This window comes from Elephas maximus, chromosome 3 (genome assembly GCF_024166365.1).
Source record: "Elephas maximus indicus isolate mEleMax1 chromosome 3, mEleMax1 primary haplotype, whole genome shotgun sequence".
In the NCBI taxonomy this organism is placed as follows: Eukaryota; Metazoa; Chordata; class Mammalia; order Proboscidea; family Elephantidae; genus Elephas; species Elephas maximus.
Window position 1 is genome coordinate 214,783,182 of NC_064821.1, and position 27,131 is coordinate 214,810,312.

Sequence of the window (27,131 nt, forward strand, 5' to 3'; positions counted from 1 at the left end):
CTCCTTTTTCGGGAGCTGTTCCTGGAATCTCCTCGCACTTCCTGTTCTTGCAGCATCGCAAATTCCAGAGATAGCCTAGTGGGCCTCACCCAGTTCGCTAAGATTCTACAGTAATGCACCAGGAAGTTGAAGGGGAAGACACCGGGTCTAACGGTCTAAGGTGGACGTTATTTCGAACAAGCATTTAATTACATCATTGCATTTTTCAAGCTCTTAGGTTCATCATTAAGGGCCCTTTATGGTGGTCAGTGTGACCATCTCAATACTGCTCCACATCTCCTGGGTCTTGGAATCTTTGCTCTTTTGAGTGGCAGAGCCCTGTCCCCCACCCCGTTAGGGGACATTTAATAATTGCCGCACTTTGGATCACCTGTCTACTAGCCAGTAGATTACCTTCTAGGGCCGTGCTTTTTAAGAGGCGTGCCCCTCAGAATCACTGGGAGAGCTTCACGTGCCTGAGCTTCAGCCTCCAAATTCTAAAAGAGTAGGGATGGGGCTAGAGTGTTTGCATTTTTTAAAAGACTCTAGGTGATTTTACCCACATGTTTGAGAACACCAGGGTTCTAGTTAATTCATGCAATCACCACATCTTTTAAGCACTTATGAATACTGCGCTGGAGGATGGAAAGATGACTACCACCAGATGTGAGTCACTCCTTTCTAAGCAGATGATGGAGTCTGACAGGCAATTTCTTCAACTTCATCTCCTAATCTACACACGGTATTTCTGGCCGTTCTTTCATTTCTAGTTCACAGGAAGAGGTGTTGAAGGATAATGCATCCATCTTTGCTCTTGATCTCATTCCCTCTCATCCATTAGGAGACATTTTGCTTCCAGTAACCTTTTTTCTTTCCTGTGTTTTCAGCCTCTTTCTAGTACTTATATGTGCTCAAGTCATATATCTTAAGAAAATGGAAAAAAAAAAACACTTCCTCCATCCTGTGTGTGTGCAGTCCTCCCATCTATCAGTAACTTCTTGAAAGCGTTGTGTTCTCACTTGCATCTACTCCTGCCCCTTCTCTCTGATCCTCAGCACTGTTGTTTGTTTTCCTCTCTGATGGCTTCAATGGAGTTACTCTTGTTTAAATTTCTAATGCCATTTTTGCCAAATTCAGTAATTCTCAAAATTTATTTTAGTCTCTTTGTGTCAACTTAAGTTCATGGTCATTCATTCCCTCCCTTTTTCAGTGGCTTTGCCTGCTTTTTAAATTCCTTGCCTCTGGGATTCACTCCTCAATCGCTTTCACTTCATAGTCTGTACGTTTCCCTTGGGCGATTTCATCTACACTCAGGGTTTCTACTTTTCCCTGTGCTTTAACTACAACATTTCAATTTTCAGCCCAGAAACTGGGTTAGGCTTTAGTAGGATATCCCTACCTAGGTACTTCAGAGGCCCCTCAAACTCCACAAGAGCAAAACAGAACTTGTTATCACTCCTCCTGGTTTCTCCTATTTCACCAGGTGAATTAATGATACCATCGTATTATAACCTAAACCAGAAATCAGAGCTATCCTGCATTCCTCTTTGCCTCTAACCCCCATAATCATTTGGTCAGTGGGTCCTGTTTTATTTTAGGGCCTTGTCATTTCTCGCCGGGACTGTTGTAATAGTGTCTTTAACAGTCTGTCCTGATGATACTCCTATCCCTTATTTTCTCTGCCACCAGAAGGAATTTTCTAAAATCCAGACCTGTTGATGTTACTTATGTCTTTAAAACCCCAGGATAACTTCTAATTCCCCACGGTATAAAATTCTAAGTGTATGGAATGATGTACGAAGCCCTCCAGGACTTAGAACTTGTCTGTCTCTCTGGCTTCTCTCTTGTGCCTTCCTTTCCCGGACACGACTTTAAGCTACTTGCCTTTCCTGTAACATACCAAGCAGCCTAAGTGGGCGGTATGCCTATTCTGTCTACTTTGCGTATACTGTTTCTTCTACGTGGAGTAATACCCATACTCCCGTGTTTGCCTGCCAGACTCCTAACGATCCTTCAAAACCCAAGGTAGGTGTCGCTTTTTCTGATGCCATTCTTCCCTACTCAAACAGAATTGACTCTTCATTCTTTTTTTTTGTTGTTGTTGTTACAACTGTACCTGGTACACATCTTTGTTAATGTACTTAACACATTCAGTTGAAATTTTGTTTATAGATTTGTTTCTCTTACTGAATTGTGAACTCTTAGAGAAGTAGATCTTGTTCACTGCTATTGCTTAGCCCACATTGTTGCTATTGTTAGCTGCCCTTGAGTTGGCCCCCAACTCATGGCAACTGCATGTGTTACAGAGTAGAACTGCTCCGTAGGGTTTTCTAGGCTATCATCTTTACCGAAGCAGTTTATTCCATGGAGCTGCCGAGTGGGTTCGAACCACCAACCTTTAACAGCCAATTGCAAACCCGTTGCACCAGCCAGGCTTCTAAGTCCATAGTCAGTGCTCAGATGTTTGCTGAATGAATAAAAAAACTAAAGAAGAATGTGGTAAGCAGTCTTGGAGAATACGAAGCACTTGGGGAAACTGACGGATGAAGTCCTCGCTTCAGTCAGAGAGTTAGAAGAGCCATCCTGAAGCAAATGTAATAGAATTCCAGCGACTAGAATGCAGTGACCTCTGTGGTGGCCTAGGGAGATGGAAACGATGTTTCCTGAATCCCGTGTTTGTGTCTGTCTTCTGTTTTGCCATTCTTACCTCGCAGCAGCCCTGAGAGCAGTGAACTCCTCCTTTCCCTACACACATTGCGTGGGGTTGCGGGTGATGGCTGTTTTAAATTGGAGGGTCAGTGAAGACCCCTTCAAGGATGTTCCTTTTGTGCTGAGACCTGAATGATACAAAGGGCTGTGTGCAGTGATCTGGGGAAGTGTTCCAGGCAGCACTAACAACAAGGTCAGAGGCCCTGAGGCAGCAAAGGGCTTGCCGTATTTCAGGAACTGACCTTACGGTTCAGTGCCACAAATACAGAGTAGTAACTGGGGGATGAGGGAGCACGGTGGAGAACAGCAGGAGATGCAGCTGGAGAGGTGGAGAGGCCAGACCACGTGTGCGCACTATGGCAGTGTTTCTCAGACTCTAGGCTGTGACCCATGAGTCGGCCATGGAAGCACTTTGTGGTATGTTGCCAGCATTAAAAAACAAGACATTAGAAATTTACCATATTGTACTGCATGGAGTAAGGGTACCTTCTATTTCACGAAACTTTTTTTTCAAATTATATGTGTGTGTTGTGTGCATACTGGGTTCTGATGTGAAATATATTTCTTTCTGTGAGGCATGATCCACAAAATACCAGATTCGGTGTATGCTGAACAATATATACTTTAGAAGAAAAAGTAGTTGAAATCTCAAGGCATACAGATTTGTTTTATTTTACTTTTGACCTAGTGACAGTCTTACTATATGGCAGAAAAGGCCCTGAATTTAGCAAAAGCCTAAAATTGGGTAGAGTAGAATTTTTTTTTTTTTTTAATTTTTATTGTGCTTTAAGTGAAAGCCCACAAATCAGGTTAGTCTCCCACACATAAACCCATATACAGCCCGCTACACACTCCCGATTACTCTTCCTGCCAATGAGACAGCCCGCTCCCTCCCTCCACTCTCTCTTTTCCTGTCCATTTCGCCAGCCTCTGACCCCCTCCATCCTCTCATCTCCCCTCCAGGCAGGATATGCCAAAACAGTCTCAAGTGTCCACCTGATCCAAGAAGCTCACTCCTCACCAGCATCCCTCTCCAACCCATTGTCCAGTCCTATCCATGTCTGAGGAGCCGGCCTCGGGAATGGTTCGTGTCCTGGGCCAACAGAAAGTCTGGGAGCCATGACCACCGAGGTCCTTCTAGCCTGTCAGACCATTAAGTCTGATCTTATGAGAATTTAGGGTCTGCATCCCACTGCTCTCCTGCTCCCTCAGGGGTTCTCTGTTGTGTTCCCTGTCAGGGCAGTCATTGGTTGTAGGCAGGCACCATCTAGTTCTTCTGATCTCAGGATGCTGTAGTCTCTGGTTCATGTGGCCCTTTCTGTCTCTTGGGCTCGTAATCGCCTTGTGTCCTTGGTGTTCTTCATTCTCCTTTGATCCAGGTGGGTTGAGACCAATTGATGCATCTTAGATGGCTGCTTGCTAGTGTTTAAGACCCCAGACGCCACTCTCCAAAGTGGGATGCAGAATGTTTTCTTAATAGATGTTATTATGCCAGTTGACTTAGATGTCCCCTGAAACCGTGGTCCCCAGATCCCTGCCCCTGCTACACTGGCCTTCGAACCATTCAGTTTATTCAGGAAACTTCTTTGCTTTTGGTTTAGTCTAATTGTGCTGACCTCCCCTGTATTGTGTGCTGTCTTTCCCTTCACCTAAAGTAGTTCTTATCTACTATCCAATTAGTGAATGCCCCTGTCTCACCCTCCCTCCCTCCCCACTCTTGTAACCACAAAAGAATGTTTTCTTCTCAGTTTAAACTATTTCTCAAGTTCTTATAATAGTGGTCTTATACAATATTTGTCCTTTTGCAACTGACTAATTTCACTCAGCGTAATGCCTTCCAGGTTCCTCCATGTTATGAAATGTTTCACAGATTCCTCACTGTTCTTTGTCGATGTGTAGTATTCCATGGTGTGAATATACCATAATTTCTTTATCCATTCATCCGTTGATAGGCACCTTGGTTGCTTCCATCTTTTTGTTATTGTAAACAGTGCTGCAATAAACATGAGAGTGCATATATCTGTTCGTGTAAAGGCTCTTATTTCTCTAGGACATATTCCAAGGAGTGGGATTGCTGGATCGTATGGTAGTTCTATTTCTAGCTTTTTAAGGAAGCGCCAAATCGATTTCCAAAGTGGTTGTACCATTTGACATTCCTACCAGCAGTGTATAACTGTTCCAGTCTTTCCACAGCCTCTCCAGCATTTATTATTTTGTGTTTTTCGGATTAATGCCAGCCTTACTGGAGTGAGATGAAATCTTATTGTTGTTTTGATCTGCATTTCTCTAATGGCTAATGATCATAAACATTTCCTCATGTATCTGTTAGCTACCTGAATGTCTTCTTTAGTGAAGTGCCTATTCATATCTTTTGCCCATTTTTTAATTGGGTTACTTGGCTTTTTGCAGTTGAGTTTTTGCAGTGTCATGTAGATTTTAGAGATCAGGCGCTGATCAGAAATGTCATAGCTAAAAGCTTTTCCCCAGTCTGTAGGTAGTCTTTTTACTCTTTTGGTGAAGTCTTTGGATGAGCATAGGTGTTTGATTTTTAGGAGCTCCCAGTTATCTAGTATTTCTTCTGCATTCTTAATAATGTTTTATATACTGTTTATGCCATGTATTAGGGATCCTAATGTTGTCCCTATTTTTTCTTCCATGATCTTTATTGTTTTAGATTTTATATTTAGGTCTTTGATCCATTTTGAGTTAGTTTTTGTGCATGGAGTGAGGTATCGGTCTTGTTTCAGTTTTTTGCAGATGGTTATCCAGATACGCCAGCACCATTTGTTAAAAAGAATGTCTTTTCCCCATTTAACAGTTTTGGGGCCTTTGTCAAATATCAACTGCTCATCTGTAGATGGATTTATGTCTGGATTCTCAGTTCTGTTCCGTTGGTCTATGTATCTGTTGTTGCACCAGTACCAGGCTGTTTTGACTACTGTGGCGGTATAATAGGTTCTAAAATCAGGTAAAGTAAGGCCTCCCACCTTGTTCTTTTTTGGCAATGCCTTATATATCTAGGGCTTCTTTCCCTTCCACATGAAGTTGGTGATTTGTTTCTCCATCTCATTAAAGAATGCCATTGGGATTTGGATTGGAATTGCATTAAATGTGTAGATTGCTTTTGGTAGAATAGACATTTTCACAATGTTATGTCTTCCTGTCCACAAGCAAGGTATGCGGGTAGAGTAGAATTTTAAAGCTGCTTTCTGCATCCAGATCTCTCTCTGTTTGGCCACTTGCTGTTAATCCTTCATGAGAAAGAGTGGGACTTTAGGAAGGAGAGAGAGAAATGGATGTCCCTTGTTTGTGTTCAGTCTATTGTTAGTTGCTATCACGTTGGCTCTGACTCATGGTGACCTTGTGTATGACAGAACAGAATGTTGCCAAGTCCTTTGCCATCTTCATGGTTGTTGGTATGTTTGAGTCCATTGTTGTGGCTATAGCATCAGTACATCTTTACCAACCATGATGTCCTTTTCCAAGGATTGGTCCTTCCTGATGGCGTGTCCAAAGGAAGCATGCTGATGTCTCACATCCTTGCTTCTAAGGAACATTCTGGTTGTAGCTCTTCTAAGGCTGTTTTTTCCATCCTTTTGTCATTCCATGGTGTCTTCACAATTCAGATACATCAGTTCTTCTGACCTCCTTTTTCATTCTCCACCTTTTGCAGGCACATGAGGTGATTGAAAAGATCATGGCTTGGGCCAGGCACACCTTAGTCATCTTTGCTTTTTAAAACTCTGAAGAGACCTTTTTTTTTTTTAAGCTTCAAGTGAACATTTACCATTCCAATCAGTCTGTCACATGTAGGTTTACATACATCTTACTCCCTTCTCCCACTTGCTCTCCCCCTATTGAGTCAGCCCCCACAGTCTCTCGTTTCGTGCCAATTTTGCCATCTTCCCTCTCTCTCTATCTTCCCATCTCCCCTCCAGTCAAGAGTTGCCAACACACTCTCCCGTGTCCACCTGATTTAATTAGCTCACTCTTCATCAGCATCTCTCTCCCCCCCACTGACCAGTCCTTTTCATGCCTGATGATTTGTCTTTGGGGATGGTTCCTGTCCTGTGCCATCAGAAGTTCTGGGGAGCATTGTCTCTGGGATTCCTCTCGTCGCAATCATACCATTAGGTGTGGTCTTTTAATGAGAATCTGGGGTCTGTCTCTCATTGGTCTCCTGCTCCCTCAGGAGTTGTCTGTTGTGCTCCCTAACAGGGGAGACATCGATTGTGGTCGGGCACCAACTAGTTTGAAGAGACCTTTTGCTGCACATTTGCGCGGTGCAGTACGTTGTCTGATATTTTGACTGCTGCTTTCGTGGACATTGCTTGTTGACCCAAGTTGAGTGAAATTGTCAACTTAAATTTTTTCTTCATTTATCATGATGTTGTTTATTGGTCCTTTTGGAAGATTTTCATTTTCTTCATGTTCAGGAATAATTCATACTAAATAAAGGCTGTAGTCTTTGACCTTCATCAGTAAGTGATTCAGGTTGTCTTTATTTTCGGCAAACATGATTGCATCATCTACATATCGCAGGTTGTTAATGAGCCTTCCTTCAGTTCTGATGCTGCATTTTCTTCATAGTCCAGCTTTTCGGATTATTTGTTCAGCATACAAATTGACTAAGGAAGGTGAAAGGATGCAACCCTGCCATCCACCATTTTGAATCCCGAACTGCTCAGTATCTGCTTGTTTGAACAGCGGCCTCTCGATGCATGTACTGAGCACAGTGAAGCGATCTGGAATTCCTATTCTTGGTAATGTTTTCCATAATATGTTATGATCCACACAGTTGAATACCTTCGTGTAGTCGATAAAACACCACTGGTGTATGTATTGTAGCAAAGCCATGGCATCTGTGCATAAGCAGGTGAGAATGGAAGTTGTTTTCTCTGTTGGTGTGACTTCCTGACTGCTACAATTACATTATCTGGTCAGGTTCTGTTTGTATTTAGTTTGTTACAATTGTAGCTTCCAGCACCAGCGTTAGGTTCTGGGCACAAACTCTAGTTGGGATAACTAGACAAACCACTTTTTATCTTGTAAAGCAGAGATACCCAAACCAAACCCATTGCCATTGATTCGATTCTAACTTGTAGTGACCCTATAGGATAGAGTAGAATTGCCCCATAGGGTTTTCAAGGCTGTAAATCTTTACGGAAGCAGACTGCCACATCTTTGTCCTGCTGAACAGCTGGTGACTTCAAACCGCCAACCTTTTGGTTAGTAGGCCAGCACTTAACCACTGTACTAGCAGGGCTCTGAAGCAGAGATACCGAAAATCCAAACCCACTGCCGTGGAGTCAATTCCTACTCATAGGGACCCTAGAAGACAAAGTGGAACTGCCCCGTGGGGTTGAAGTAGAGACAGGCACTTGTAATTTATCAAGTCTTTCATACATATTAGGATAAATAATCTGCCAGAGTCATCAATTTATATACCTTTATGCATAAAGAGAATAGAGAAGATAGTCCAAGACTCCATTTACTAACAAAGCGTTTATTTGCAATAGTGTTAAAAAAAGATGAACTCTTGGTGTGAAAGACCTTTAAAGATTGTCAGCTATATTCCACAAGAATTAGATAAATCTTTGAAGTACAAAAGTTTCAAAGTTGTTGTTTTAACAGAACTTTCAAAGACAATTCCATGATTATTAAGTAAAGAACAGGGTTTTATCCCAGGAAGTGTTTTTCAGTTTCCAACTTTATCTAAAAAGTTTCTTCTACAAATATCTATTGTATACAGCTAATTTAGAAATCTAAGACTAAAAAAAAAAAACCTTTTTAAAAATATATTTTATTACCGTCTGGGACCTGTTATATTCTGCTTTGATAGGAACCAGTAGTATTAAAAAACTGATAGCAACAGATTATTATCATGCTCTAATTTTCCTCACTCCATGTAACTCTATTTTCCTCTTCTGTAGCTTTTTTGCCTTTTCATTGCTCATTCTTTCTTATTTTCCAATCATTTATCCATTTGAACGGGTATTTATTGAGTGCTTTCTGCATGTTTGTTGTTAGTTGTGGTTGAATGGGCTCCAACTCATGGTGACTTTACATGTAACAGTGAAACGTTACCAGGTCCTGCGCCATCTCCGAGATGTTTGATGTGTTTGAGCCTGTTGTTGAAGCTGTTGTGTCAGTCTGTCCCACTGAGGGTTCTCTTCGTCTTCACTGTCTCTCTGTTGTACCAAACGTGATGTCTTTCCGGATGTTGTGTCCAAAGCAGGCAGGATGAAATCTCGCCATCCTTGCTTTTCAGAAGCATTCTGATTTCATTTCTCCTAAAACAGATATGTTTGTTTTTCTGGCAGTTTATGGTATATTCAGTATTCTTCGCCAACATCACAATTCAAATGCATTAGTTCTTCTTCTGTCTTCTTTTTTCATTGTTCAGTGTTTGCATGCACATGAGGTGATTGAAAAGATCACGGCTTGAATTTCAGTCATTAAAGTGATATCTTTGCTTTTTAAGACTTTAAAGAGGTCTTTTGCTACATGGAAACCCTGGTGGTGTAGTGGTTAAGTGCTACGGCTGCTAACCAAGAGGTCGGCAGTTCGAATCTGCCAGGTGCTCCTTGCAAACTATCGGGCAGTTCTACTCTGTCCTATAGGGTCCCTATAGGGTCGCCATGAGTCGGAATCGGCTCGACGGCACTGGGTTTGGTTTTTTTTTTTTGGTTTGCTGCCTATTTGCCCAGTGCAGTATGTCATCTGACTTCTTGACTGCTGCTTCCATGGACGTTGGTTGTTGATCGAAGTAGAATGAAATCTTTGACAACTTCTTCACCATTTGTTATGATGGTGTTTATTGGTCCCGTTGTGAGAATTTTTGTCTTCTTTACATTCAGAAGTAACCCGTATTGAAGGCTGTGTCTTTTGACCTTCATCAGTAAGTGCTTCAAGTTGTCTAAAGTTTTGGCAAGCAAGGCTGCGTCATCTGCATATTGCAGGTTATTAATGAGCCTTCCTCCAATCCTGGTGTCCTGTTCTTCTTCATACATCCAGCTCTAGGCCTGGTTATACACTGACTAACAAGATAGCACACAATGGTTCCCACCTCATTGAGCTTATGGAGACAAACCCTCCCAGCAGTGTGTGATGGTACCTGTTTCTCTAAGCTGGTATTCCTGTTCATTGCATATATGTATCTCATAATGGATTTAAACTTTTCATAAGAACTTCACCTTCCTTGCCCAGTGTACTGAGAGAAGAAGATGATAAATTACTGTATGTTCTGTAGATGAAAATCACTGTCACTACTTATCTAGAATGCTTAGTTGTCATCATAGTTTCACATCTCTCAAATTGTTAAAATTAAAAATTTATGTCAATATATACTAAAGAAGATAGTGGTGGCTTTTCTTATTGTTCACAGATTATCCAGTTCTCTCTCTTCTGCCTGTTTGGAAGAAGCAGTCAGGTGTAGGACAAAGAAACTGATCTAGAGCTATAAATCTAAAATTTAAGATTCTTGTCCTAGTTCTGGCTTCAGCACTTATGAGCTGGGGGACATGTGATCTTTCTGGACAGTTGCTTTCTCATCCATAAAATTGGAACAATAATTTCTGCTCAGATTACCTCCAAACATTTTTGTGAGGATCAGATGAGGCGATGTATATGAAAATAACAAGCTAATGTACTGTACATACGAGATACAGTCGCATTAATATTGACCAGATTGATGTCTAAGTAGTTGGGCAAAATGGAAGGGGATTAAAATCTGAAACTTCAGAAGTAAATATTTGAGACTCATGGTGTTATTGCCCAATTTTGTGAATATTTATAAATCTACTTATATATTTTAAATTCCTTCTTCACTTTCAATATAGGTTAATTTTCTAATGGAAACAATAAAGGGTTAGGAAGAAGGGAGGGAAGGAATAGGTCCAATTTCAATGCCTCTTATATCCCTTTTTTTTCTGCAGCTAAACATGTCTGATATGTTTTAGCGGGTATTAGATCTGAGATTCCTGAATTTCTGCTCAGCTTAAATGGATTAGCTGGAAACATTTACGCTTAATGCTTTTAGTCTTGAAATTTTATAGCTAAATAATTGGATTGTGAAAATACAATGAGTTCGTGGGACCCAGTATTTTCTTGCTACTTAGAAATACGGCTTTGAAAAAACTGAAAACGCTGCCCTCTAGTGGCAAGTACAGTGCTATAATTTACGTTAAACCACCTGGTCCTTTATGTAGCTTATTGAATTTTACTGTATGCTCCCAAATCTCTGAAAGGTGAATATCTATATATCCTGGTATCTGAATTTTTTTCATAATTAAGAATTAAATTTTATTTCCACAAGTATTTATAATGATGATATAGAGTGAGATATATAGACCTATAATAATATGATCACCTTTTTTTTCTGAGCATTTTCATTTAAAGGCTAGAAATAGCCTTAAGATTTTAACTTCTCTCCCAGATCTCCTGATTGTTCACGCATAGTCTAGGCATTCATAGCTAGAACATCTTAGAACCCAGACTGCAATACTAAGCATTTACAGACTCTAGCATACCTCCTGGCACAGAGTAGGGCCTCATTAATTATTTGTTCAATAAATGAGTAAATGGTAAATTAAAAAAGCATTAAATTGCAAATATTATGTTTGTTTGACCATCAGCTGTATGACCTTGTGAAAGTCATTCCGACCTCCTGGGCTTGAGTTTTCTGTACTTTAAAATGTCGGGGTTGACCCCTGTAATCATCAGGTGTTTTTTTTTTCTTTTAAATTTTTATTGAGCTTCAAGTGAACGTTTACAAATCAAGTCAGTCTGTCACATATAAGTTTATATGCACCTTACTCCATACTCCCACTTTCTCTCCCCCTAATGAGTCAGCCCTTCCAGTCTCTCCTTTCGTGACCATTTTGCCAGCTTCCAACCCTCTCTACCCTCGCATCCCCCCTCCAGACAGGAGATGTCAACACAGTCTCAAGTGTCCACCTGATACAAATAGCTCACTCTTCATCAGCATCTCTCCCCTACCCACTGTCCAGTCCCTTCCATGTCTGATGAGCTGTCTTCGGGAATGGTTCCTTTCCTGGGCCAACAGACACTTTGGGGACTATGACCGCCGGGATTCTTCTAGTCTCAGTCAGACCATTAAGTATGGTCTTTTTGTGAGAATTTGGGGTCTGCATCCCACTGATCTCCTGCTCCCTCAGCGGTTCTCTGTTGTGCTCCCTGTCAGGGCAGTCATCGGTTGTGGCCCGGCACCAACTAGTTCTTCTGGTCTCAGGATGATGTAAGTCTCTGGTTCATGTGGCCCTTTCTGTCTCTTGGGCTCATAGTTATCGTGTGACCTTGGTGTTCTTCATTTTCCTTTGATCCAGGTGGTTTGAGATCAATTGATGCATCTTAGATGGCTGCTTGTTAGCATTTAGGACCCCAGATGCCACATTTCAAAGTGGGATGCAGAATATTTTCATAATAGAGTTATTTTGCCAATTGACTTAGAAGTCCCCTTAAACCATGGTCCCCAAACCCCCGCCCTTGCTCCGCTGACCTTTGAAGCATTCATTTTATCCCAGAAACTTCTTTGCTTTTGGTCCAGTCCAGTTGAGCTGACCTTCCATGTATTGAGCATTGTCCTTCCCTTCGCCTACAGTAGATCTTATCTCCTAACTAATCAGTAAAAAAAACCCTCTCCCACCCTCCCTCCCTCCCCGCCTCGTAACCACAAAAGTATGTGTTCTTCTCAGTTTATACTATTTCTCAAGATCTTATAATAGTGGTCTTATACAATATTTGTCCTTTTGCCTCTGACTAATTTTGCTCAGCATAATGCCTTCCAGGTTCCTCCATGTTATGAAATGTTTCACAGATTCGTCACTGTTCTTTATCGATGCATAGTATTCTATTGTGTGAATATACCACAATTTATTTACCCATTCATCCGTTGATGGACACCTTGGTTGCTTCCAGCTTTTTGCTATTGTAAACAGAGCTGCAATAAACATGGGTGTGCATATATCTGTTTGTGTAAAGGCTCTTATTTCTCTAGGGTATATTTCGAGGAGGGGGATTTCTGAGTTGTATGGTAGTTCTATTTCTAACTTTTTAAGATAACGCCAGATAGATTTCCAAAGTGATTGTATCATTTTACATTCCTACCAGCAGTGTATAAGAGTTCCAATCTCTCCACAGCCTCTCCAACATTTATTATTTTGTGTTTTTTGGATTAATGCCAGCCTTGTTGGAGTGAGATGGAATCTCATCGTAGTTTTCATTTGCATTTTTTTTTTTTGGCTAATGATCGAGAGCATTTTCTCATGTATCTGTTAGCTGCCTGAATATCTTCTTTAGTGAAGTGTGTGTTCATATCCTTTGCCCACTTCTTGATTGGGTTGTTTGTCTTTTTGTGACTGAGTTTTGACAGAATCCTATAAATTTTAGAGATCAGGCGCTGGTCGGAGATGTCATAGCTGGAAATTCTTTCCCAGTCTGTAGGTGGTCTTTTTACTCTTTTGGTGAAGTCTTTAGATGAGCATAGATGTTTGATTTTTAGGAGCTCCCAGTTATCTGGTTTCTCTTTGTCATTTTTGGTAATGTTTTGTATTCTGTTTATGCCCTGTATCAGGGCTCCTAAGGTTGTCCCTATTTTTTCTTCCATGATCTTTATCGTTTTAGTCTTTATGTTTAGGTCTTTGATCCACTTGGAGTTAGTTTTTGTGCCTGGTGTGAGGTATGGGTCCTGTTTCATTTTTTTGCAAATGGATATCCAGTTATGCCAGCACCATTTGTTAAAAAGACTATCTTTTCCCCAATTAACTGGTACTGGGCCTTTGTCAAATATCAGCTCCTCATACGTGGATGGATTTCTATCTGGGTTCTCAATTCTGTTCCATTGGTCTATGTGCCTGTTGTTGTACCAGTACCAGGCTGTTTTGACTACTGTGGCTATATAATAGGTTCTGAAATCAGGTAGAGTGAGGCCTCCCCCTTTCTTCTTCTTTTTCAGTAATGCTTTATTTATCCGAGGCTTCTTTCCCTTCCATAAGAAGTTCGTGATTTGTTTCTCCATCACATTAAAAAATGACATTGGAATTTGGATCGGAAGTGCATTGTATGTATAGATGGCTTTTGGTAGAATAGACATTTTTACTATGTTAAGTCTTCCTATCCATGAGCAAGGTATGTTTTTCCACTTAAGTAGGTCGTTTTCAGTTTCTTGTAGTAGTACTTTGTAGTATTCTTTGTGTAGGTCTTTTACATCTTTGGTAAGATTTATTCCTAAGTATTTTATCTTCTTGGGGGCTACTGTGAATGGTATTGATTTGGTGATTTCCTCTTCGATGTTCTTTTTGTTGATGTAGAGGAATCCAAGTAATTTTTGTATGTTTGTCTTATAACCTGAGACTCTGCCAAACTCTTCTATTAGTTTCAGTAGTTTTCTGGAGGATTCCTTAGGGTTTTCTGTGTATAAGATCATGTCATCTGCAAATAGAGATAATTTTACTTCCTCCTTGCCAATCCGGATGCCCTTTATTTCTTTGTCTTGCCTAATTGCTCTGGCTAGGACCTCTAGCACAATGTTGAATAAGAGCAGTGATAAAGGGCATCCTAGACTGGTTCCCGTTCTTAAGGGAAATGTTTTCAGGCTCTCTCCGTTTAGAGTGATGTTGGCTGTTGGCTTTGTATACATGCCCTTTATTACGTTGAGGTATTTTCCTTCAATTCCTATTTTGGTGAGAGTTTTTATCATAAATGGGTGTTGGACTTTGTCAAATGCCTTTTCTGCATCAATTGATAAGATCATGTGGTTCTTGTCTTTTGTTTTATTTATATGGTGGATTACATTAATGGTTTTTCAAATATTAAACCAGCCTTGCATACCTGGTATAAATCCCATTTGGGCATGGTGGATTATTTTTTTGATATGTTGTTGAATTCTATTGGCTAGAATTTTGTTGAGGATTTTTGCATCCATGTTCATGAGGGATATAGGTCTGTAATTTTCTTTTTTTGTGATGTCTTTACCTGGTTTTGGTATCAGGGAAATGGTGGCTTTATAAAATGAGTTAGGTAGTATTCCGTCATTTTCTATGCTTTGAAATACCTTTAGTAGTAGTGGTGTTAACTCTTCTCTGAAAGTTTGGTAGAACTCTGCAGTAAAGCCATCTGGGCCAGGGCTTTTTTTTTGTTGGGAGTTTTTTGATTACTGTTTCAATCTCTTTTTTTGTTATGGGTCTATTTAGTTGTTCTACTTCTTTCTGATTGTGTTAGTTTAGGTAGGTAGTGTTTTTCCAGGAATTCATCCATTTCTTCTAGGTTTGCAAGTTTGTTAGAGTACAATTTTTCGTAATAATCTGATACGATTCTTTTAATTTCAGTTGGGTCTGTTGTGATGTGGCCCATCTCGTTTCTTATTCGGGTTGTTTGTTTCCTTTCCTGTATTTCTTTAGTCGGTCTGGCCAATGGTTTATCAATTTTGTTAATTTTTTCAAAGAACCAGCTTTTGGCTTTGTTAATTCTTTCAATTGTTTTTCTGTTCTCCAATTCATTTAATTCAGCTCTAGTTTTTATTATTTGTTTTCTTCTGGTGCCTGATGGATTCTTTTGTTGCTCACTTTCTATTTGTTCAAGTTGTAGGGACAGTTCTCTGATTTTGGCTCTTTCTTCTTTTTGTATGTGTGCATTTATCGATATAAATTGGCCTTTGAGCACTGCTTTTGCTGTGTCCCAGAGGTTTTGATAGGAAGTATTTTCATTCTTGTTGCTTTCTATGAATTTCTTTATTCCCTCCTTAATGTCTTCTATAACCCAGTCTTTTTTGAGCAGGGTATTGTTCAGTTTTCAAGTATTTGATTTCTTTTCCCTAATTTTTCTGTTTTTGATTTCCACTTTTATGGCCGTGTGGTCTGAGAAGATGCTTTGTAATATTTCGATGTTTTGGATTCTGCAAAGGTTTGTTTTATGACCTAATATGTGGTCTATTCTAGAGAATGTTCCATGTGCGCTAGAAAAAAGAGTATATTTTGCAGCAGTTGGGTGGAGAGTTCTGTATAAGTCAATGAGGTCAAGTTGGTTGATTGTAGTAATTAGGTCTTCCTTTTTTTTTGCTCTTTTTGTTTGTGTCTCTATTGAGCTTCTTACTGGATGTCCTGTCCTTCTCCGAAAGTGGTGTGTTGAAGTCTCCTACTATAATTGTGAAGGCGTCTATCTCACTTTTCAGTTCTGTTAAAATTTGTTTTATGTATCTTGCAGCCCTGTCATTGGGTGCATAAATATTTAATATGGTTATATCTTCCTGGTCAATTGTCCCCTTTATCATTATGTAGTGTCTTTCTTTATCCTTTGTGGTGAATTTTACTTTAAAGTCTATTTTGTCAGAAATTAATATTGCTACTCCTGCTCTTTTTTGCTTATTGTTTGCTTGATATATTTTTTTCCATCCTTTGAGTTTTAGTTTGTTTGTCTCTCTAAGTCTAAGGTGTGTCTCTTGTGGTCAGCATATAGACGGATCATGTTTGTTTATCCAGTCTGAGACTCTCTGTCTCTTTATTGGTGCATTTAGTCCATTTACATTCAGCGTAATTATAGATGTGTTCAGTGTTGTCATTTTGATGCCTTTTTGTGTGTGTTGTTGACAATTTCATTTTTCCACTTACTTTTTTGTGCTGAGACGTTTTTCTTTGTAAATTGTGTGTTCCTCATTTTCGTAGTATTTGACTTTATGTTTGCTGAGTAGTTACGTTTTTCTTGGTTTTTATTTTGAGTTATGGAGTTATTATACCTCTTCGTGGTTACTTTAATATTTACCCCTATTTTTCTAAGTAAAAACCTAACTTGTATTGTCCTATATCGCCTTGTATCCCTCTCCATATGGCAGTTGTATGCCACCTGTATTTAGTCCCTCTTTTTGATTATTGTGATCTTTTACATATTGAGTTCAATGATTCCCTGTTTTGAGCGTTTTTTTTTTTTTTAATTAATCTTAATTTGTTTTTGTGATTTCCCTATTTGAGTTGATATCAGGATGTTCTGTTCTGTGAGCTTGTGTTGTGCTGGTATCTGATATTATTGGTTTTCTGACCAAACAATTTCCTTTAGTATTTCTTGTAGCTTTGGTTTGGTTTTTGCAAATTCTCTAAGCTTGTGTTTATCTGTAAATATCTTAATTTCGCCTTCATATTTCAGAGAGAGTTTTGCTGGATATATGATCCGTGGCTGGCAGTTTTTCTCCTTCAGTGCTCTGTATATGTCATCTCATTGCCTTCTTGCCTGCATGGTTTCTGCTGAGTAGTCTGAACTTATTGATTCTCCCTTGTAGGAGACCTTTTTTTTTAATCCCTGGCTGCTTTTAAAATTTTCTCTTTATCTTTGGTTTTGGCAAGTTTGATGATAACATGTCTTGGTGTTTTTCTTTTTGGATCAATCTTAAATGGGGTTCGATGAGCAGCTTGGATAGATATCCTTTCGTCTTTCATGATGTCAGGGAAGTTTTCTGCCAGCAGATCTTCAACTATTCTCTCTGTGTTTTCTGTTATCCCTCCCTGTTCTGGGACTCCAATCACACGCAAGTTATCCTTCTTGATAGTGTCTCACATGATTCTTAGGGTTTCTTCATTTTTTTTAATTCTTTTATCTGATTTTTTTTCAGCTATATTGGTATTAATTCCCTGGTCCTCCAGATGTCCCAGTCTGCATTCTAATTGCTCGAGTCTGCTCCTATGACTTCCTATTGCGTTGTCTAATTCTGTAATTTTATTGTTAATCTTTTGGATTTCTGAATGCTGTCTCTCTATGGATTCTTGCAACTTATTAGTTTTTCCACTATGTTCTTCAATAATCTTTTTTAGTTCTTCAACTGCTTTATCAGTGTGTTCCTAGGCTTTTTCTGTAGCTTGCCTTATTTCATTTCTGAGGTCATCCCTGATGTCTTGAAGCATTCTATAAATTAGTTTTTTATATTCTGTATCTGATAACTCCAGGATTGTATCTTCATTTGGGAAAGATTTTGATTCTTTTATTTGGGGGGGTTGTAGAAGCAATCATGGTCTGCTTCTTTATGTGGTTTGATATCGACTGCTGTCTCTGAGCCATCTCTAAGATATTGTAGTGATTTATTCCATATTTGCTCACTGAGTGTTATCTTGTTTTGTTTTCTTTCAATATACATAGATGGGCTACTAGATTGCGCTGCCTTGATTGTTGTAGCCCTTGACTCACTTATGACCTATTAGCAGCTGGTTTGGGCTGTTACCAGATATAGATGCCTGAGTCCATTCACTATTCTTGAGTAGAATCCGATTTTGGGTCATCAAGTGTGTGATGCACAGTGTCACCTATCCACCTTGAGAAGTAGTGGTGATAGTTGTGTGCACCAGATTCTAGTAGCTGCTGGGGTTCACACTCCAGGGGGAGCAGGATGCTGACAGGCTTCCCCCAAGTGTCAGTGAGGTAGGTGTGTCTCTATTCCTAAAGCACCTTGGTGGGTGGGCTCTGCAGCTGTACCTTAGGCCCCCAATGCAAGTACCTCTACAGATTGGTAGGTGTCACCCTCCTTAGACCCCTAAGGCAGGAGGCTAGGTGGTCTGGGGGGAGCTTCAGCCCTCAGTTCCCTGTTGTGGGTCAGTGAAGGCTCTGTTGAATACGCAGAGATATCAGACCTGGGAAACTTGTCTTTCCAGTAAATCTGCTAAAACAAATGCAGTCAGATCCCTGTCAGAAATGCCTTTGCATTGTAATAGCCACCTTGTTCCCTGTAGGGATGAAAGCCCGAGACTGTGGATCACATATGCTTGGCTGGAGCTGGTTCTGTGTTTTTAGTCCAATTAGGGAAGGATTTTTGGTCCCTGGGTTTTTTGTGGTTGCTTCTCTCAGGCCAGAAGAATGGGTTAGGAAAAGACCAAAAAAAAAAAAGGAAAAGAAAAACCGCGGAGTAGTTCTCCCTCTGGCTCAGGAAATTCCAATGTTAATGAAGCCGCCTGGGAAGGGGAGGGGAGGGTTCAGAAAAACAGGAGAGAGTAGCACCCCAGAATATAGACAAAGTTACTTATCTTGCTTGGGATGACTGTTTTATCTGAGATTCCCGAGGGGCACGTTACCTGTGTGTGCTGGCTGGGTAGAGATTGCCCCCGAGGGTCAGGCCCGCTTTCCGTGCTTGTGCTGTCTCAGAAGCCGGGGTCAGTTCCTCCACTGCCAGTCCAAAGCCCCGCGCCAAGGTTCCCCGGCTGGGACGCTGGGCTCCCAGCTCCAAATCCAGTTGCTGCCTCCCGGCAACTTCTCCTCCCGTTAGTTGTGTTGCCGTGCTGCCCGCGCAGACCGGCTGGGCCCCCTCCCGAAGTCAGTTCAGTGGGGTAGGGCTGCGCCCTGTGTTTGAGCCGTCACAGGATGCTGTGCTCAGCTCCCCTGCACCCAGTCCAAAGCCCAGCGCCAAGGTTTTCTGACTGGGATGCTGGCTCCAGGCTCCGAAAACAGGCACTGCTTCCCTGTAGTTGTTCGTTTTCTGTCTCTGTCACTCAGGTGAACTCTTTAAATTTGTGTTTATTGGTCAGGGTTCGTAGATTGTCATGTATGTGATCGATTCAGTTGTTTTTCCGAGTCTTTTTTGCAAGAGGGATCCGAGGTAGTGTCTACCTAGTCAGCCATCTTGGTCCCCTTCTCATCAGGTGTTTTTTAAAGCTCTTACATTCTGTGGTAAATGGCCTCAGGAACTATTGAAATGTGCATACTTTAGCTGTTCCTCTTTTTGTTTTCTTACCTGTTTTCTCTTCTTTTTTAGCTAACATTCTCCTCTCCACCACCTCTTCTTTTGTCATATAAGCTCTTACTGTTTCTTTTCTTTTTTCATTCCCTCATCTTCCTCTAACTCTCCTGATTTTGGTGCTTACAAGAATTTTCTTGGAAAAGTCTGCAAACAAAGGTATATATATATATATATACACACACACACACATTTTTTATTCTCCTTTATAGCCTGCATTGCACTGTTTTTTTTTTTTAGTTGATTTTCAGACATTACAAGTACTAAGCTTCAGGACTATTAGACTTAATAAATTGTACTTGCTATCACAAATGGCAATAAAATGTATGAACCAAGATAGGCACACTCATTTTATTTCATAATATCTTAGAATTTTGAAATTGGGAGGCATGTTAGGTATCATCTTGTTAAGAACATCTTTATACGGGAACTGAGACTAAGGGGGTAAGTAAACTACTTACGGGTCCACTGCTGGTTGGTGGAGAACTACCACTAGAGCTCAGAACTGAATTGGAAGTATGTCTTAAATCAGAGCAACAATTGAGAACCCATGACTTAGAAGGCATGCTTTTGGACCTGCTAGGGTAATGGCTTTCCAACTTTTTCAAAATAAGAAATCCATTTCATGTCACGACCCAATATATGCACATGAATAAATGAATGAATTAATGAAATAGTAACAAAACTTTTACAAAGCAGTGTCCTGGGATACACACTATATTCTTTTCTTTTTTAAAATTCTGGTCTTGACTCACTAAAATTATGTAATGAGCCAGATACATCTTGTCCTACAGTTTAAGAGCACTGCTATGAATGCAGACCCTTTAAAAAAATAGTTTTTCCCTCAAGGTTCTTATTATAACACAATGGGACAAACGTGGTCTACACATGTGTGGTGAAATGAGTTTATGTGGTCTTTTGCCTTGGTGTTTTGGAAAAACAGTCTGAGAGAGTTTTCCCCTAAGCCCTGAGGAGTTACCTTTGCCTTAGTTATCTACCACAGAGGGTTTGTTTCTTTTGTCCAGGTTGATTGACATTTCCTGGTTAGGCTGTAAACCACTCGGTTGTCTGGTCCTGGACTGCAGCCTGCCCTGTGATTCCTATGCACCTTACAGGGATTGGACTATAGACTATGCAAAGGAGGTGAGCCATAGCCAAATATGCAAAAGAAGTATCTGTGGCCTACCAAGAGGGAATTGGGCAGTTCGTGGACACCACTGGGTAGGGCCATGCCTTGAAATTGACAAGGAGTTGTGCATATAAGCAGTCAACCCCACAGAAGTTTTTGAGGCAGAAAGAAGCAGGAAGAGAAGCAGCAGAAAGAAGCAGAAGAAAGAAAGAAGAGAGAAGAAACAGAGAGAGAGGAGGCAAGAAACCTCCTAAAAGAGCAGTAACATGGATTAAGGACCGTAACACTGAAGATGATGAGAGGGGCCCAGTGGCACAGCTGGTGGTGACAGACGGCAAGGCCAAGAGGAGCCTGTCCCGAGGGAGCTGAGAGGAGCCTGTGTGGTCGAGAGGAGCTGAGAGAACTGTCCTACACTGAAGAAGGAGGCTTTGCCTTCATGCTTCTTCATGCTGATCCTGAGTTGTAGCCTGTTGATCCTGATTCCTGAGTTGTACCCTGTTCCTTAATAAACCAGTTAACTGCAAGTGTTGTCTGTGAGTTCTGTGTGGCCACTGCAACAGATTATCGAACTCAAGAGAGAAGTAGAGTGCTGTGGGAGGGACGACAGGTGTCAGAATTGGTAAAAAGGTTAGAGAGCAGAAATTTGTCTCATTTCCACCTCATGGGAATCAGCTTTGAGCTGATGGTGATTCTCATCATTCCCCATGTGAATTTACATAGGTTCTGATGCCATTTCTATTACTACTCCCATCATTTTAAACATGAAAAGCCATGTAATCCTGGAAATGAGTAAAAATTCAACATTTTAATACTGCGTAAGAGTGGTGGCTTGCATGTTGCTGGGATGCTAGAAGCTACGCCACCAGCATTTCAAATACCAGCATGGTCACCTATGGTGGACAGGCTTCAGTGGTGCCTCCAGATAAGACAGACTAGGCAGAAGCACCTAGTAGTCTACTTCTGAAAAAATTGGGCAGTGAAAATCTTAATGAATAGCAGTGTAACATCTGGTATAGTGCTGGAAGACGAGCCCTTCAGGTTGGAAGACACTCAGAATACCAGTGGGGAAGACCTGCCTGTTCCAAAGTAGAGCCAGCCTTACTGATGTGGAAGGAGTAAAGCTTTTGGGACCTTCATTTGCTGAGGTAGCATGACTCAAAATGAGAAGAAACAATGGCAAACATCCATTAATAATGGAAACACGGAATGTACGAAGTATGAATCTAGGAAAATTCGAAGTTGTCAGAAATAAAATGGACCACATAAAGATCGATATCCTAGGTATTAGAGAGCTGAAATGGACTGGTATTGGCTATTTTGAATCAGACAGTCATGTGGTCTGCTATGCTGGGAATGACAAATGGAAGAGAAATGGGGTCATATTGGTCATCAAAAAGAACATATCAAGATCTATCCTGAAGTACAGTGCTGACAGGTAATATCCATAGGCCAAAAAGGAAGACCAGTTAATACGACTATTACTGAAATTTACGTACCAACCGCTAATGCCAACGATGAGAAAATTGAAGATTTTTACCTACTTTTGTAGTCTGAGACTGATCAAACATGCAATCAGCATGCATTGATAATTGCTGGTGATTGGAATGTGAAAGTTAGAAATGAAGAAGAATCTGTAGTTGGAAAATGTGGCCTTGATAATAGAAACACCATGGGAGATTGCATGATAGAGTTTTGCAAGACCAATGACTTCTTCATTGCAAATACTTTTTTTCACCGACATAAACGATGACTGTACACAGGGACATTGCCAAATGGAACACACAGGAATCAAACTGACTACATCTGTGGAAGGAGATGATGGAAAAGCTCAATATTACCAGTCAGAACAAACCAGAGACCAACTGTGAAACAGGCCATCAGTTGCTCACATGCAAGTTCAAGCTGAAACAGAAGAAAATCAGAGCAAGTCCACGAGAGCCAAAGTATGACCTTGAGTATATCCCACCTGAATTTAGAGACCATCTGAAGAATAGATTTGACACATTGAACACTAGTGACTGAAGACCAGATGAGTTGTGGAATGACACCAGGGACATCATAGATGAGGAAAGCAAGAGGTCATTGAAAAGACAGGAAAGAAGGAAAAGACCAAGATGGATGTCAGAGAAGACTCTGAAACTTCCTCACGAATGTCAAGCAGCTAAAGCAAAAGCAAGAATTGATGAAGTAAAAGAACTGAACAGAAGACTTCAAAGGGCGGCTCGAGAAGACAAAATATTATAATGACATGTGCAAAGAGCTGGAGATGGGAAACCAAGGGGGAAGGACACACTTGGCATTTCTCAAGCTGAAAGAACTGAAGAAAAAATTCAAGTCTCGAGTCGCAATAGTGAAGGGTTCTATGGGGAAAATATTAGACGGCGCAGAAAGCATCAAAAGAAAATGCAAGGAATACACAGAGTCATCATACCAAAAAGAATTAGCCAATATTCATCTATTTCAAGAGGTAGCATATGATTAGGAACCAATGGTACTAAGATATTTCAACAAAAAGATGCAGTGTTGGAGGTGCTCTCTTGTCTATGCCAAGAAATACAGAAGACAGCACCCTGGCCAACTGACTGGAAGAAATCCATATTTATGCGTATTCCCAAGAAAGGTGATCCAACCGAATGCAGAAATTATAGAACAATATCATTAATATCACACTCAAGCAAAATTTTGCTGAAGATCGTTCAAAAGTGGCTGCAGCAGCATATTGACAGGGAACTTCCAGAAATTCAGGCTGGTTTCAGAAGAGGACGTGGAACCAGGGATATCATCGCTGATGTCAAATGGATCCTGGCTGAAAGCAGAGAATACGAGAAGGATGTTTACCAGTGTTATTCTACTGTGTGGATCACAACAAATCATGGATAAGATTTTAAAGAATGGGAATTCCAGAACACTTAATTGTGCTCTTGAGGAACCTTTACATAGATCAGAAGGCAGTTGTTGGGACAGAAGAAGGGGATACTGATTGGTTTAAAGTCAGGAAAGGTGTGCGTCAGGGTTGTATTCCTTCACCATACCTATTCAATCTGTGTGCTGAGCAAATAATCCGAGAATCTGGACTATATGAAGAATGGGGCATCAGGATTGGAGGGAGACTCATGAACAACCTGTGTTATACAGATGACACAACCTTGCTTGCTGAAGGTGAAGAGTGCTTGAAGCACTTACTGATGAAGATCAAAGACTGCAGCCTTCAGTATGGATTACACCTCAACATAAAGAAAACAAAAATCCTCAGAACTGGACCGATAAGCAACATCATGATAAGGGAGTAAACGTTGAAATTGTCAAGGGTTTCATTTTGCTTGGATCCATAGTCAATGCCCGTGGAAGCAGTAGTCAGGAAATTAAATGACGTTTTGCATTGGGCAGATCTATGGCAAAAGACCTCTTTAAAGTGTTAAAAAGCAAAGGTGTCACTCTGAGGACTAAGGTGCACCCAACCAAAGCCATGGTATCTTTATTTGCCTCATATGCATGCAAAAGCTGGATGATGAATAAGGAAGACCAAAGAAGTGTTGTTGTTGTTGTTAGGTGCTGTCAACTGTATTCCCACTCATAGTGACCCTGTGCACAACGGAATGAAACACTGCTTGGTCCTGTGCCATCCCCATAATTGTTGCTATGCTTGAGCCCGTTGTTACAGCCACTGTGTAGTGTCTTCCGACCTGAGGGGTTCATCTTCCAGCCCTATATCAGACAGTGTTCCTTTGCTATTCTTAAGGTTTTCACTGGCTAATTCTTTTCAGAAGTGGATCGCCGGGTCCTTCTTCCTCATCTCTCTTAGTCTGGAAGCTCAGCTGAAACCTGTCTGCCATGGGTGACCCTGCTCGTATTTGAATACCGGTGGCAGAACTTCCAGCATCACAGCAACACACAAGCCCCCATGGTACAAACTGACAGACACATGGGGGGAAGAAGAAGTAATGCCTTTGAGTTATGGTATTGGTGAAGAATGTTGAATATACCATGCATGGACAGCCAGAAGAACAAACAAGTCTGTCTTAGAAGAAGTATAGCTAGAGTGCTTCTTAGAAGGGAGGAGATGAGACTTCATCTCATGCACTTTGGATGTGTTATCAGGACGTACCAGTCCCTGGAGAAGGACATCATGCTTGTTAAAGTAGAGGGGCACGGAAAAAGAGGAAGACCCTCAATGAGATATATTGACATAGTGGCTGCAACAATGAGCTTAAGCCTAACTCTGATGGAACGGGCAGTGTTCTGTTCTATTATACGTGTGGTTTCTGTGAGTTTGAACTGACTTGATGGCCACCTAACACCAACAAAAAGAGATTTCTGAAGGCGTACTTGATTAATTGCAGAGTGAGTGCTGAAGGAGCTCAGAGGAGGAAGGGATAATGTGTTAAGGTAGTAAAAAGAAGATTTTTGGAAGAAGAAAGATTTGAGCCGGTTTTTGGAATTTTGTTGGAGTTATATCAGTATTTTTCAAACAGTTATGACCGTTGAAATGTCTTGAACTCAATGACTCATCCACCAATTTATATTTTAATGAAATAGCATTCTAGAACAGAAAATACCATAGTTTGTCACACATGAGATGGGCAAGTATTCTTTTGTGAACTTTTTGACACTCTCTTTGTATCTTTTTACAAATTTGTGTTATTTTTTTCCAGTGCCTCATTTTTTCTTCAGCTGTAAAATGGAGATAATTATAGTGGTACTTAATTTAAAGGGTTTTGGTGAGGACCAAGTGACTTAGTAATTTAAAATGCTTAGAACAGTGCCTGTTTCACATTAAGAGCTGTGTAAATATGGGCTGTGCACATGTACGTGTATGAGGTACTGCGTGGTAAGGTTAAACCTGTTTAACACTGTGGATTGTGATAGAAAAGCCACTGCTTTTGATAAACTAGAGAAATTAGAGAGGGGATTTAAGAAATGGGAGACTTATATGAGGAAAAGCAAATGGGAGAAAGCACAATATGTATTGTCTTACTCATCTAGTGCTGCTATAACAGAAATACAAGTGGATGGCTTTAACTAACAGATTTATTTTCTCACAGTCTGGTAGGCTAGAAGCCGGAATTCAGGGCCTCAGATCCAGGGCAAGGCTTTTTGTCTCTGTTGGCTCTGGAGGAAGGTCCTTGTCATCAATCTTCCTGTGGTCTAGGAGCTTCTCCGTGCAGGAACCTCGTTTCTAAAGAGCGTGCTCTGCTCCCAGCACTGCTTTCTTGTTGGTATGAGGTCCCCTTGTCTCTCTGCTTGCCTCTCTTTTTTATGTTTCAAAAGAGATTGGTTTAAGACACAGTCTAATCCTGTAGATCTCATCAACATAACTGCTGCTAATCTCATCTCTTTGACATCATAGTGATAGGATTTACAACACATAGAAAAGTCACATCAGATGATGAAATGGTGGACAGTCACACAATACTGGGAATCACGGTCTAGCCAAATTAATACACATATTTTGGGGGGACACAATTCAATCTGTAACTTGCATATAAGATACATTTCTGATCAGTTTTCTATAGCAGAGTTTAGGAAAGGTAATTGGCTATGGGGCAGGTAAGGTAATTCCAGAATGTATAAAGCTTTGAGGAAACTCTAGCGGTATAGTGGTTGAGTGGTACGGCTGCTAACCAAAGGGCTGGCAGTTCAGATCCACCAGGCGCTCCTTGGCAACTCTATGGGGCAGTTATCCTCTGTCCTATAGGGTTGCTATGAGTCGGCACTGGGTTTGGTGTTTTGTTTTTTTTTTGGTTTATAAAGCTTTGAATGTCTAAACTTTGTTTTGTAGGACACAGTTTGGGAAGCCACCAAAGGTTTCTAGTGGAAGTTTATTTTGTCAGTAGTGTCCTGGGCACATTGGATTGGAGAGATAAAAGGCGAGGTGTAATTTCATATTTAACAGAAATATTTCGGGAAAGTTACCTCAGTGCAAAGGTTCGTATTGTATTAAAGGCACTCTCCAAGGGCCTTTGATGAAAAGAAGTGGCAGAATTTGGTAGAGGTGAAGCTATGAAAAAGATAGCCTTGACAAAGTGATTGTAGTCTCAATTTTGATGGCATTAAATTGAGAATTGATTGGGTGTTTACACTGAGTGGGTATGCTGGATGCCTCAAGGAGTAGAGATGCAGGTGTGGGCAGATCAGAATTAGAGCATATCAAGAGTTACATTTTTAGTTCTATTTAATTTTCATGTAAAAAATCAGTTAACTTTTAATTATGAATATAGAAAAGAATATAACTGCCTTAGTTATCAAGAGCGCTGTTGGCACAGTGTGAAGTGCATGACTGCTAAAGAAAAGGTTGGCAGCTCAAGTCCACCAGCCAGTCCATGAAAGAAGGATGTGGCAGTCTGCTTCTGTAAAGATTTACAGCCTTAAAAACCCTATGGGGCAGTTGTACCCTATCCTACAGGGTGGCTGTGAGTAGGAATCCACTTGACCTCAGTGAGTTTAGTTTGTATGATCTTAGTTATAACAGAAATACCACAAGTAGATGGCTTTAAAAATCAGAAATTTATTTTCTCACAGTTTAGGACACCAGAAGTCCAAATTCAGGGTGCTGGCTCTAGGGAAGGCTTCTCTCTCCTGGCTCTGGAGGAG

At 40.7% G+C, this 27,131-nt stretch overlaps 1 protein-coding gene across 8 annotated transcripts in view; it reads left to right on the forward strand.

Moving 5' to 3' along the window:
- The window catches only part of NME7 (NME/NM23 family member 7), a 498,467-nt gene that overhangs the window by 219 nt on the left and 471,117 nt on the right, over positions 1 to 27,131 (forward strand). The window lies entirely within an intron of this gene.